At 42.3% G+C, this 14,804-nt stretch overlaps 1 protein-coding gene across 6 annotated transcripts in view; it reads left to right on the top strand.

Annotated features, from left to right (window-relative positions):
• MTUS2 (microtubule associated scaffold protein 2) overlaps positions 1 to 14,804 on the top strand; it is a 265,481-nt gene that overhangs the window by 28,072 nt on the left and 222,605 nt on the right. Inside the window, exon 1 of one of the 6 annotated variants that reach the window (XM_064716731.1) lies at positions 1,567 to 1,870. The exons of 3 other annotated variants lie outside the window; for them this stretch is intronic. The gene's annotated coding sequence lies outside the window, so the exon portion shown is untranslated. Of the gene's footprint in view, positions 1 to 1,566; positions 1,871 to 2,342; positions 2,408 to 14,804 lie in introns of those variants that run through there. 2 more of the 6 variants (XM_064716704.1, XM_064716722.1) reach the window with 2 other exon arrangements.

Raw genomic sequence — 14,804 nt, 5'->3', positions numbered from 1 at the left:
GCATACTATTTTTTTCTGATTTTCCAGGTTAGTCAAGACAAATGGAGTGGGATGAAAAAAATAACAGGTTTTCTCTGACCAACTGCAGTATTATGTTAAGCTATGGGTTTGTTTCTATTAGCAAAGGGCATTGTCAGGCCCCAAGGAGAGCCTGTCTGCTGACACTGGGAAGCTGGTAGAGCAGCTAATTCCTGGCCTGAATTAGAGCCTGCCAGGCAACTTCCTCCCAGTGGGTTCCCAGGCCTATTTTCAGGAGTTGTAGGATCAGGGCATGTCCCCATCAGGCGGCTGCATGCAGTCACCCATTTCAGTCGACTCTTGGAAGATGACCTTATTCCTGGGAAGCTGCTTGGAATGACTAATTGAATGGGATAGCTGTGGCCTGTGAGGTTTCCTCAAGCAGCCTGGGCTGGCAGCTGGTGAGCGACGCAGCAGCTGTCCCATAATTGTAGAGTTTGATCCCACATCTGTGCGTGCCCCTCCACTGGGCTGATGGAGTGCTGGCGTTGGGAGGTGAAGAGCTCTGTGTGGCATGGCTCCTGTCTGCCCTGCCACCAACCCTATGCTAGAGGTCCTATGTCCCCTTGTTCTGAAGGAGGTGAGGAAGTCCCTCAGGACATTTCCTTCTGGACACAGGAGCGTGGTTCAGTGGTTGAAGTAATGTAACACCCAGTGGCAAAAAGGGAACCGGAACATGTGTCAGAAAGTGATGTTTTCAGGCTCAACAGATTAACAAAATGATTTAAAATGAGATTGGTGTTAGTTTGTGATTTATTTTTCCTCATTTTCTTTCTAAGCACTGAGTTTTTCATTTGTTTCTCAGATCACTCTTCTCCTTCCATTTCTCGTGACATCGCTTTCTTCCCATGCCTGTTTCCTCCTTCTGTTGTGTTCTCACATTCCTGGCTGCTTGCCCCACTCATGAATTCTGCTGTATTGCATAGTTTCACTTGTCTGTGACCCAGTCCTAGTTTTCTGTAGTTTATCTCTTCTCTGGTGCGCACCTTGTCATGCCCTCAACCACCTTTGCATCCCATTAGTGAAACCACAGTGGTAATGTCTATGACTCTTTCTTTATTTCCCTCCTTCTCAGTTTTCTCAGACTGAGAAGGACTTTCTCCCTTCCCAGACTGCTACCTCTAGCTGACCTCAGTGTCCTTGCCCATCTCAACCCTTTCCAAGCTGTATAGTTTCTCTGGTGTCCCGTCATACTGGCAGACAAGGATTTGGCTTCCTGGATATTGATACTGCACAGGGTAAATTCAGCACTGTCTAATCTTTTCCTGCTCAAGCAGCTTTAAAAAGCAGGATTTTTAATCCTTCTTCCCTAGCACAGGCACATTCAGGTGAGACTGTTCTCCAGTTTTAGAAGAAAATTAGAATTTGTTGCCTTACAGAAAAGAAGTGGGAAAGAAACAGTGATTAAATGGTGGCAGCTGGGTAAAATCCTCGCATTTAACTGTTTTGTATTTTTGCAGCAGAATTGCATAAGTGCCAGGTGACATCTCTGTCTCTGTGGGCTGGTACCAGCAGTAGGGAAAGCTGTGTGAGGCTGCTCATGGGGGAGACATGAGGTGGCTGCCCAGATACTTCAGTTTGGTGCTTTGGCAGTATTTTCTGAGCCCCAGTTACTGGATTTTCCTGCTGGCGCAGGGGGATCTGTGAGCTGCAGCTTCCTGGCAGGATTCTGGGAACAGCACCAAAACCCCCGACAGGCAGCGAGCAGGTTTTGTGCTCTGAGTCAGAAGCAGGCTGAGAAGATGCAGCCTTCAAAGCATGTATCCAAGATGGGGAAAGGGATCTGTGCAAGGAGGATATTTCCAGTGTGAGGCTCAGAGCCTGGAGGGACCCTTTCCTGCCAACACTCTCGGTGAGTCTGCGGGTCAGCTGCTAGTTTTTGTACAATCACAGGAGAAGGGAGATTGCTGCCTTTCACCACTGCTACCCTGAGCCAGCTCATCCTTCTAGCTATTTCTGTCTATGCTTATCTATAGCATCATCCCCCTTGTGCTTGTGTACCTGCCAAGCATTCAAAACAGGCTCTGCTGTGGCAGCCTCTTTCCTTCTCTCCAGCCTGGAGGATAAACGACTGGATTGCTTTTTTCTATTTTTTTTTTTTTTTATTTTTAATTGTTTCTCTGCATCAAGAATTTACGGTGGGAAAGCTAAGCTGGAGAAATGCTTTCTGGAGTGGGTGGCCAGATTGGCAGATCTCTACTTGTTCTTAGCCCCTAGGGAAGTCCTGCAGGCTGACCCTTGCTGGGCTCACTCTGCTCTTTTTGAAAGTGATGGTTTCTCGGAGCGAGATGTGGTCTTGGGTAAAAACAAACAAAGTTTGGATGCGAGAGAGAAGATCTGGATTTGACTTGCCCACAAGGGGACCCAGAACAGGAAGTTGAATGCTTGGGTGAGTTCACAGCAGCTGGCTTGCCCAGTGCAGGACACTGTATTCTTCGTTATTATAGACTGAGTTATCCGAGGTAAAAATAGCAGTATCAGAAATCCTAATATCTCTATCTATATGCTCACTGCAGCTATATGTGTGTTTTGTTTAGTTGGGGCTGTGAAGCAGATTGCTCTGTGTTTAGTCCACCTCACCGTGGCTTGTGACTTTACTCCCCACTGGGAATTTCAGTGCTTGCATCTGGAGTTGTGCAAATACATGCAGCTGTGCAAAATTTACATCCTGCTTTAGTGCCTTTGTTACAGCAGTGGTTTAAGTAATTAAATTTCACTCAGATTTGATAATTGACATTAAAGCATGTCTTCTGCTACATCAATGTCTGACTTCACAGGCAAAAAAGCATAAATATCTATATTTGTAACATACTGCTTTGTATCCTTAAAATACAATGTGCAGACATAGTGAAAATTTCAATGCACCTTCCCAAAGTGGAATTGTTGGATAGGTGTGAAAAGATTGAATACTCAGAATATTCTTCTTTTAAGAAAATTTTATCAGATTTTAAGCACAGAATTTCAGTGTGAGGCTGTCAAGGCTTTCCAGATACTTCTATCCTCACGCTGACTGAAACTCTCATTGTAACATTTGAAATGAGACCTAGGTTCAGACATTCTACATCTATATTTCTTTGTTAAATCTGTAATTAATTATGAATTCCTGTGACAATATGTACAGTGGAAGTTGTTTTCATGAGAAGGAAGTGTTGCAGTATGTGGAGTATCTAAATTTTTGTGTTTTTGTAATAGTGTTTATAAAATACCTCTGTGATGTAGGCAACCACTGAATTAATTTACAAAATGCAGCTTTAAAAATAGTTTTTGCACTTCCACAACAGCATATTTGTAAGTGGTTACAAGTGATGGAGCATTTGGGCTGAGATGTCCTGTGAAATGCTGAATTGGACTTGATGATACTTGTGGGTCCCTTCCAACTTGTGTGATTCTGCTGGCTATAGTTTGGGTGATACTTCTGGACAGAGACATTTGGCCAGCATTTTGGCTTAGTTTCTTACTGGCATGTTATGTTAAACCTGGCAAGTCCAGGGAAGAATGTGTTTGACACTGATTGTTAAAAATTATCCACCTTTACTAGTATGAGTCTGACAGGTCTCAATATATATTAATATTAAGAGGTTTTCAAACTCATAAGTAACATAATTCTACTTTTTCTCAATCCATAAGTAAAAGTAACCAGTGCTTGCACAGCCCTTGTCACAAGTTTGTGAGAAAATCCTTTACAAATGGGATTGCTGCCACTGAACTGTTGTGTGCATTGAGGAATGACAGCACAGGAGGTGGGAGGAATTTTGTCTCATTTTCACCATCTGAAGTTAAACTGGTCATTTAGGCTCACCACCACAGGGTGAGGTGCACAGTTCATCACATTCTGGAGCATCTTTTTCTTCTTTGAGCAATGCAGTTAAATAGCTTCATTCTCCTGCTCAGTCCCAGATCCTTGTTGCCTGGATTTTATCTTGTTGCTGCCTGGGTTTCTTTGCTTCTAATGCTGCCTTTTGGAGACAACTAATTTTTTTCCTCTGAGAAAGAACCTGTTTTAATTTTGAGGAGGACAGCTTATGGAGGGGGCTGACAGAGGAGGAGTTAAGGGTGATGCTGCACCAGGTCTGACTCCCACATCCTAAATATCCTCCCGTGCTGTCTCACCAGCAAGGTTACCAAAAGCACCCCCGTGCCCATGCATTGCTCCAAGACATTGCAACACCCACTGCATGCAGTTGAATGCTGCTCTGGTGAGCTGCAACACAGACCTCACTTTGTGGTGGGCAGTTCTGAATGGAGAAAATAATCAACTGTCATGTGGCACATTGACATGTGGGCAAAGAGCTTAGTGTAAGGATGTGACAAGGGACCTGTCCATGGTGTGGGTGTCTCAGGCAGGACAGAAGCTGCCCACTTGGCCAGAGAAGGGCTCACCTGCAGAGCTGGGTGAGATGCATTTCAGGCAGCCGACAGATGGAGCAGATCTGACCTGAGGTCACTTGCACAAGGTCGCTCAGCAGGTGCGCACTAAAGCTGGATACAAAAACCAACCCACCTGCTACTCCTTAGGACACACCATCTCCACAGCAACCAAACAACCTGGGTTAAACACTGCTGTCCTCATGCCCCACATGAGGTGGATCTGGGTGGGGAGTGCCCAGGAGTGATGCTGTACACATGGCTACACAGCCATGCCTGCAGGGTGACAGGAAAAACAAATTGGCAAAAAAGGTTATTTTCCTAGATTTTGCAAAACATCATGGCTAATATCCTGTTGTGCAGCAAAGGCAGCAAGTGCCTGGGACTCTGAGTGGTCATGGTGCCCTTAACCGATCCTTTACAAGCCACCAAACCACACAACATTTCAGCATTTATGAATGCTGCTGCAGTGTGCTCCTTTGCGTTCCAGTTCCTATGGAAACATGCTGTAAGAATGTCTAAAATAAGTACAGTGCTTTGAAACTATTATTTTGATCTTTCCTTCCCCCCACCCCCTTCCCAAAATCTCCTTTGCCACCTTTCTGGCTGAATTTCTAATACATTAAAAAGATTGTTGTCATTATCTGGAAGAGTGTGCTCCCCTGCTTACCCATGTGTCTGCACCCTGGGATCTGATGGATCCCAGGCTGAGATCAGCTCCCTTCCCCTATCCTCCCTGCTCAGTGGGGTGGCAGGTTGTTGGTGCATGTGTTGAACATATATACATATATATAAATCAACAAGTTTTTTCCTGCTCTTTTTGGGATGTAGAATACGGCTGTGGGCTGTTAAGAGCAGCTCTGGCAAAGGAAGTTACTTGTTCTCCCCGAAAGGGTGCTCATGCTGGTAACTGTAAAGAGGGCTGGGTATTTAAAGTGCTTTTCCCCTGTGCTTCTGTGGTTTCCTTCTAAAGCTTTTAGCTTCCTAAGAGCAGAAGTCTCCCTGACCTTAGTAATGTCTAAGATTTTCAAACAGCACATCTCATTTTCAAAAACTACTTTTGATGAGTGAGCTTTAGGAAAGCTAGGGCTAAATCCTGTAAAGGGCTAAACAACCTTATTTAAAGCTAGGTGCTAATTTTTTCTCATTTTCAGGCTTCTGGCCTCTTGTAGTACTAAGCCTCAGATTCCAGTGCTAGATACCAGGAGAAGAGCTGGAGGTGCACATTGGGCATTCAAGGGGGAAGCAGGCACTTAAATTCAGAAAAATTATTCAGGAGTTTTTGGGCAGTGCCAAAACCTTTGACACCCCTATATGCTGGACACATATATATCCAAGAAGTATCTGCATTCCCAAAGCATCTTCTGGGGATCTACACCCCTTTTGTTTCTGATCCTAAGTGTGGAGACAACAACAAAACCAGGATTGAAATACAAGGGAGTTGACACTTCAGCATTATTTTTCATGACTCCACATCCTAGACAAAATAAATTGTAAAGAGTTACAATGATTTGGATCTAGCAAACATTATGCTTTAACATTAAACTAAGTCTTAGCAATTTGAGAAGTGTAGGCATCTGTTTGAATCCTATTCCAAATCACCAGGCCAAAATTTGCTCACAGGGTTCCTTCCTGCCAGTGAGCAGCTGCTGTGTAATTATGCATCCTGATTTATATTGCTCAGTGCTTAGGCTTTGCATGGTTTTTTATGTGTTTGTGGTAACTGTAGTGGCAACACCAGACCTGTTTTATTTTGGTGCAACACTGAAGGCCAGTAGAAAAATTATGAGACTAATTTTAACAGACAGAATAAAAGTTTATAGGCTATTTTCAGGGTTGCTATAATTTTGAGGTTAAACCACTCATTAACTGAGCAGTCAAATTTAAGTGGAAATGCTTGTAAAATAAATTGTGAAGCTTGGTATTTGCATTGCATTTCATATCTGCAAAGATCCTTACTTGAATGACAAGTGCTGGGTCCAGCACTGAAGTGAATACCAAGAGAGATGAGAATCATGAACTATGGAACAGCAAATCATAAAGAATAATTGCTCTGTTTTAATGTGAATAAGCAGGGCTGAGATTCTTTTTGTGAGGGCTCTGTTTGAACTGCTTTTGAACTGGAGTTGGGCCACTGTAGATGTAACCTTTCTAACCCAATTGATAAGTTCATGTATATGCACAGTATGTAGGTCATTCACATTTATTCTGAGTAGCCCAGAAAAGAATGCAGTGAGACTTCAAAATATTTTGCATTTCAACCTTTTGTTGTAGCTGATTTCTCTCTCACACACTTCCTTGTTCATCGGTGCTGGAAAAAGCCCTCAACAAGGTGCAGCAAGGAAAGCTGATAAATGTGCGTGGCTAGGTGATAAATGAAACACTAAACAAACAGCTACACTTGTGAGAGACCAAGAGGCAGTTAGAGATGCCCTGCAGGTGTGAGGGGCAGGATCTATGAAATAGGGAATTACCTACACCTTTACTACATCATTGCAAATTTGTTTAGCAGTCATGAGAATTTTGGAATTGTCTACTATTTGAGAAGGGCAATATTGCAGTGATTTTAAATAATTGTTCTGGCTTATGTCATTAGATAATATTAAATCCGGGCTGTAGGAAAGTAATAGTTAAACTCTCTTAAGAGAAAAATCATAAGTTTTCATGGAGGTGGTGGACTCATTAGGAATGTGCATGTGGTTCAACAAAGGAAAATCACAGAATATAGAAGTGACTTTTAAAGGTGACTTATTAATTTTGACTTTTTATTGATATAGTTTGTGGAAACATAAATTGGTTTGTGTTGGAAGGAACCCTAAAGACCAGGTAGTTCCAACTCAGAGGTAGGAGCAACATCTACCATCACCTCCTACTCTTGCCTACCACACCAAATAAATTTCTTGGGCCCAAGTAATATCAGGTATACCTAAAATTACATCAGTGCTAATGATAGATGGTCATACTTTAAATTGGGATGTAATGTCCATTGGGTTCCCACAGGGATTCCCATTAAGTCTGACTGGTGAATACAAAATTCAATTGAATTTGAAGGTAGTACTAGACTGGGAGGCATTGCAAGCTCTGGTGAGAATAAAGAGAAGTTTTTAGCTGGGGAACTAGAAATACTGTATTTTCTATCTGTAAGGCTCAAATATGACATAAACACACAGATCTGGGGAAATGATCTGAAAATATATAAACAGTAGTGCTAGGAAGGAGAAGAGGTTCAAGTTGTCGTCTTGTAATGTGGTGTCTCTTGATGCTGGATAAGGACTTAGTAAGGACTGTTCCAGACTGAGCAAAACACTAGCTTATGGCACTGTTCATTCAAGGCCCTTGGGAAGAGAGCAGCCAAACCCCTTGTTTTTCTTGTGGCACAAGTGCCCCTGAAACTCTGCTGGCGCTGAAGGCTCAGTGAAGGGCAGTGGCTGCTCTGTCACCACAGTGAGCTGCCACATGTACTGCAGAGGCTCTCCCTGTTCTACATCCAGCTCCCATCCCAGTGTTCAGTTTTAGCTCCTGCTGGTGGAAAATGGAGATAGAAATGGAATTAAGCATAAGCAAAGTGGATGGGGAGCCATAGTATGTGGGGACAGAAGGGCACCACCATGGAGCCCTGTTAAATGGGGTGGAAGGAGCTGAAAAGGCAAAGGGAACTGTCCGTTCTCAGAGCCACCCTCCCTAAACACGAGTCTCTTAGGCCATGTTGGTTAAACTGGGTAAGCAGAGGGACAGCAGTCAATGCAGGTTTTGACCTTGGAATAAATTTTTGCCAATCAATACACTTTGCCTAATCAAGCATTTATATACCTTCAAGGATTAATGCTTCTGTATTTAATTTTTCTGCCACAGGGTAGATTAAAATATTTTCCTCTTTAACTTTGCTTCTGTGTTTTCTCAGTTAAAACACGATATATGCTTTGTTGTCTCAGAAAATGCTTTTGCACATCCTAATATATGTCTTTCTGTGAACCCTTTCCCAGCCACAGCTAGCGCAGGTTTTCATGGATGCCCTGGGGAATTACATTGTAGAGCATCATTACGTTTGAAATTTCAGATTTCTTAAAGTGAACTCACACTCTTCTCAACCACATAAGGTGCTTGTTTTTTGTAGTAGAAGGATGGAGTGCCTAAAGAGTTTCTAATAACAGAGCACTAAACTGAGTATCAGGAGGTCATCAGTGCTTCTCTCTTTTTCCTGTCCACTGACAAAGCTTTTTGCTGAGGTGTTTTTTCCACATGACTTTTGAATTTTCCCACACTTGTTTTTCAACTCGTCCTACTTTAAGTTTTTGAGGTGGTGTCCATTTCTTACTTAGTGTTTGTATAAAACCTACAGCACTTGACTGTCTGCCGGTGAACAGCTAAAAATGAGGGCTTATTTGGAGACACAGGTGATAAGTGTCTCAGGGTGTTAGACATAGTAAGTAGTTGAGATGAGAATTTTTTTTCAGTTGGGCCTAAAATGCTGTCCTGTTTCAAGAAGGAAACTTTGATTTCTGCTAGCAGAAGTAGACTGGATGTAGTTGACAGGAATTCAGCTGGAATCCAGCTGGAGAGGATTACAGGCATTAAGAAGTACCTCTTTTGCTGAAATGTGGTTCCTCATGTTAATATAAAACATAATTTGCCATTGATCCCCCAGAAAAAGCGTTTTTCTAACATTCGCAGTTAATGTGTGTTGCTTCAGATGTCCCTGGGAAGAAAATGTAGTTTTAGTCCCACACTGTCTGGGCTTTGCCTCCCTGCAGCAGGTCTGTGTCCCCAAGCTGAGACTGGGGCACTTCTTTTGAAAATCTCCCCCAGCCTGTTTCTCTGATGAATGGCTGAAAGCAATTGCAGTGAAAAGAGATTTGAGGAGTGCAAGAAGGAAACAGGGACATTGCTGCATCCAGACTGGTGAGGCTGTGAGGAACCATGGGGACAATTTTTACCTTCCTTTGCTTCTCTCTGCTTCTACAAATGGTATATCAGGCTTTGTTGGATTGTGCTAGATGTTTTCAGAGCCCCGTGGATGCTTCTGTAAGCATTATTATTGCATTCTTCCACATAGGCAGAAATGATGGTAGAAGCCAGTGCATAAGCATATCTTTATTCCGTCAGATCTCAGCTGTTTCCTCAAATCCAGCTGATAAAGCTAAGCCCAAATTATCCTCCAGTCTCCAAAGCACCTATCAACCCCTCTGCTTATGCCCAGACCAAGTACTTCAAAGAATTTAAAAAACCCTGCAAGTTATATCCTATGGCCTCTTTCCTTCCCCAGGGTATTTCATTATAGGACAAGTTGAGTGAAGGGGAGAGGTTAGCAAGTTTTTGTGGTTTTGATTGCACACGTTTGGATCAAACTGTTATAACATTTTTTATGAGATCTGCAAATTGTTTTTTTTAAACTAAATTTAATCCCTTTGAGCATTTGTGCACTTTGTGGCTCTTAAATGATGCTTAGACTACAAGTTCTGTCACTGTTCATGAAAAGTAGGTTGTCTTAATTTGTAAGATCATGAGAATCTTTTAAGCCCACTGGCTCTCATTGCTGTCAATGGGATATTTTTGCTTTGTATTCCAGCTGGAGGAAGATAAACTCTATTGCCACTGGGTAATGTACTTTTAACTGTCCTGCATCCTACTGTAGTAATGGATGCATTCTGCACTAAGCTGTGACATTTTCATTTTCTAAGCTGTTCATTAATTCAGACACTGAAGAATTAAATAGGAGAAAGAAGCACAAGGAAAACCTCTCATAGAAGACCATCACAGAAGCTGTGTATATAAAAAAGGATGCAGACCACAGGGCAGACTGCGAACATAAACAAAGAGCTACCTAAAGTCCAAGGAAGTCCAGAAGATCTGTTTCCAATTATGCACATACAGTGTCTTTAAGTGAGTGATGCAATACCCTCAATAAATTCTTGCTTGGTACTTCTAAATACAGAACTCGGAGTTGGAGGCTGAAGTAGTAAAACAGCATCAGTAACCTGCTTTCCACTGTAAGAGTGAATAAATATGGCACAGTGTGTTTTCCTAAAATGATTTTATAAAACACCATCTACACAGATAGCATGCAGTGGTGCCCCACCACATTTCCACAGAGAAATCAAAGAATACCAAAGGAAAAGGAAAAAAAAAAAAAAGGCAGTGCGTTTTGAGGGACTGTGAGGAAGCAAACTGAAATTTAGGTGTTAGTTGCCAAAAAACGTTGTTTCATGTCCTTGGGAGAACAGCAAGCACTTCACGCTTTCTTCTCCCCTGGTGTTTCACTTTTTGTACCAATACAAAACTACAGCAATGTGTTTTTAATCTTTCACTTCTGTGTATTGCGCCTTATTTTCTCCTCAGAGGCTTCCAGAGAAAACTGGATTCAAAAACTTTGATAGGGGAACAAATCAGATAAATCTGTGTGGATTTTCATCTGATTTGTACTGAAATGACACTATGTGCAGTGCTGTGGCAAAGGCACGAGATACAATTAAGACTGCACAGCCCTCAGGAAATATTAAGGTTTAATAACAATACTGAAACCTGATGTGCCGTTCCCAGCCCTGCGTACAGTGTGGCATTTGGATGCTGTTGTGTGCTTCAGAATGAGTCTCTGCTTGGTTATGCAAATTGTTCTTGTAGCAAGGAACCACTGTGTGCTGCAAAATTAGAACTGGGAGGAAAAATAACCGCTGTGGGATAACATGCAATAAATCCACTAAATCTGCTGGCTCTGGTGAGGTAATGTCTTGTTCCTCTATGGGTGGAACATTTCTCTATTGAATCATTACAGTTTTGCTCAGAAACATCCTACTGCTTGAACTGCTGTGGGAAGACTGGTAACGTCAAGCAGATATCAGGTTTTCCCAATAGGAGCATCCTGCTGGGAAATGAGCTGCGCTGGTGTGATGGTGTAAAAAGCTCAGCTGCAGCAGCTCTCTGTAATTGCTATTCCCTTCGGATTCCTTTGCTGAATGTACAAAACTGCTTCTCACAAACAGATCTGAGAACAAAATCCTTGACTTGTCACCAGTGTAATACTCTGCATGCTAAGCTGGGCTTTCTGACTACTTTGCCTTCATCGTCTCTTGCAATCACTATTTGAAATTGAATTTGCCATCTCCTGTTATGGTACCAAAGCCTGACACTTGAGAGCAAATGCTGCTGTTTCAATCATTGATGTTTAATTTTTCATGATGAGTGCAGTTTATTAATGCCTCCCCAGGTAGGAGACTGCTGCTAATTACCAAGGAAATGTTTTCTGCCTGCACAGGACACATGTGCACTCTGCATCCTGGTTCTGTCAGGCATCTGAGCTGGGTGGGATCAGTGGTGGTGGCTGCTGACTACACCAACAACCTCTTACTACCACTGCTGCTTGAAGAAAGACCTGCTCACTTTTCTTCTTGTAGCCCACCCAGCTGCCAAAGAAAGTCTGTTTTATGAGGACACTGTTGAAGGAGTTCTGTAGTCCTGCTTGCACTGGTAAGCATCACTTCCCAAAGAGGAGCACTGTGTTTGTGTGGTGTGAACAAAGGGCAGGCTAGGTTTGGTTCTTTCATGTATTCTTCATTGATGAGTAGTTTAGTCTTAATTTTCAGCAATTGGCTTGTAGACCTACAGCAGAAAATATCTTGCATCTTCCATAATGAGTTCTAATTTTTGTGCATTTTGGGGGTTGGTTTGTTTGTTGATTTTTGTTTTGTTTTGGCTCTTTGTGGTATACGGTTTAAAATTATGGCCATTTAAGATTTATTTCCTATGATGGTGTTGGGTTGAAAAGATTGGTAAGGTTTATCTTACTTTTTTGGTGAGCTTATATCAAGACAATTGAACAGCATAGCAGTTATTATATTCCATTTAAGAACTGTTGTATGGAGTGTTCTGGGATTTGCTTAGAAGGGGTTGTTTTGAATATATATTTACTCCTTACATAATTTCCTAAGCTGTTGTTTAGCCCCACCATTCATTTTTTAGTTATAAGTCACACAGAATTCTGCTCTTGTCTTTGATCCTGCATTGTTTGCCGGGAGGATTTTCAGTAGCAGCCTACTATACTCAGAGTAGAGCATGTAAATGGAGGAATTAGAAATGCCTCATCATGGGTTTTTGTGTCTGCTTGTGCTGAAGAGTGATGGCTTACATAAGAGAGATAAGACAATAAAACTTCTCCTATGATAAAGCAAAAGAAGAAGTTGCGTGTTATGGGGACTGTACCCTTTACCACCATGGAAAGAAGAGGCTGCTGCAGTGCTCAGACCTGCCCAGGCTGCCCCAGTACTTTCTCTTAGGGAATTCCTGTTACAGAGTGAGGGAATCAGCAAATAGACCAGCACTGGCAAAAACCGGCTGAAGAGTTGGCTTTCCAGGGTGTGCAACTGGTTGTTCCCATGTCCTTATTTCCCCGACCAGAGCAGAGCTGGGTTTTGGGTTCTGTGCCTGTGGAGACCCTTTAATGGCTGTGAGGTACGTATGGGGTGTAGGTTTGACTTTCTGGGGCACTCTTGGCAAGTCTCACCCCACAGGGAATCAAGGAGGAGCACTGAGATCTTTGGCAGTGACTTGGATGGGATGATGAGCTCCACAATGATGGTTTGAGAAGGGGCTGCATGCAGGGCTCTTTTTGTCCATGTGCTTTATGGCATACTGACTGCAGAGCATATCCCACGAGAAGATCAAGGTACACATGCCTTTCCACAGAGGGCCTAAGGTTTTTAGAGCTGCTGTAACTAAACTTAAGAGCTTAGTTTGGAAAACAGAAGGGCTTGACTCAAGGCTGGCATAGCTCCCATAAGAAATCCATAAACCATAGCAATTCCTAAAGCTTACCCTGAGCATGGTTAGGATGTTAGGATCTGAACAGATATAGCAAATCAAGCCCTTAGGACTTAACTGAGGCCCAAAGGACTTAGAGAGCTGCCAGTCCTTTAGACACAGAGCTATGTGTCTCCACTGCAGGAGGCAGGTGTATGCATGGAGAGTCCCATTTCTCAGTACTTAAGAGGAAAGATTATGAGCACTCAAGAAAATGTTTAGTAGAAGCACAAGTGTTGCAGGATGTGTGCTGTTGCCCACAACTTGGCTGGTCAGGACTTGTTGGATCACAACCCTCTTGAACACTGGTGTTAATTCCACTTAGCACTTGGATGTCTGTACTTGCTATTCCAGGTCATACTATGGGTTTCCAAACCAAGGCAACTGCTCTAAAACTTCTTTTCCCAAGAATTACAGGGACTTTAAGTTCTGCAATATTTCAGATTCTTTTGCCAGAGTGGAAAACTTGAAATTTTGTTCCAAATTAAAGTACAAGAATTTTATTAGAGGTAATTGGAGTGGCTCAATATATTTGACTTTCTGAAGAGTTGCTGATGAGGTATTTTAGTATGAAGTTGGGGTTTGTGACTGGGTAGTATCAAATCAAACTGCGGTGTGTATATTTGAAAAGGATAATACAAATTCTGACTAAATGGAAACCTGCTTCTAGGGGTAGTGAGAATTTAGCATTTTCTTTCATTTTGGTATTGTATGAGCTAAAGAAGCGGTCTGTGATTTTTTGACCTTCACAAATTTTGACCTAATCTGCTTTCTTAAAATGAATAAATGACAAAAGGCAGCTGAAAGCTTGCTTGTGGGAGTGAATGGCTATGACACTTTACCTTTTCCACCAGGGCAGGGTAACACGAGTAGATTTTGCAATTTTCTGCAAGTCCTGCAGATTTGGCATGGTCCTCCTACATTTACAGACACCAATGTCACAACTTTCACTGAAGATGGAAGCCAAGTGTCTAGTGCTCATGATGAAGAAATCAAAAATATGATTAAGAGACACCCAAAAAGGGAGTGAATCCAACCCTGACACAAAGTGTGGTATTAAAAAATTGTAAAATCTAATTTTTTAAGCTAGGCTGTGATAATCACAATTAGTTTTTTAGAATGGTGATATGCTGAAACAAGAAGTCTTCTGAGCTCTTGGGAGGTTTCCTCTGCAGACATGGAAGGTAGAAACTTATTCATTTAAGTGAAAGCTTTCACTCTTATTAAATCTCATGCCTCCCAGAGCAAAGTTCTGTAAGAAAAACACTGACATAACATTCAGCAATTTGTTGTTGCTCTGTGGCGATTTTTTTGCCACCCCCCCAAAATTGGTCTTGGCCATCTCCTTTTTGTTCAGGGAAAATTAGTGAGCTGCACTTACTGCAGCAAATCAGCTGAGTCCTCACCTCCTACTGCAGGTCAGCAGAGTGCCAACTACTTATTTTGGGCTATGAAAATAATAATGGCAACAAAAGTAGTTGGATGTCTGTGTTAGACCCCTTCTTATTTGTTCAGTGTGTTTTATGCACAAGGGTGGAAAGATTGTTTTCAAATCAGCATGTCTTGAGGTTTTTGCTGCAAATGTTTTGTTCAGAAGGTGACCAGCCTCACTCATCTGTGTGAGGTGTGCA

The sequence above is a fragment of the Zonotrichia leucophrys genome, chromosome 1 (assembly GCF_028769735.1).
Source record: "Zonotrichia leucophrys gambelii isolate GWCS_2022_RI chromosome 1, RI_Zleu_2.0, whole genome shotgun sequence".
Lineage (NCBI taxonomy): Eukaryota > Metazoa > Chordata > Aves > Passeriformes > Passerellidae > Zonotrichia > Zonotrichia leucophrys.
The sequence above is the reverse complement of the archived record's forward strand: the minus strand, read 5'-3'. Positions and strand labels throughout refer to the sequence as shown.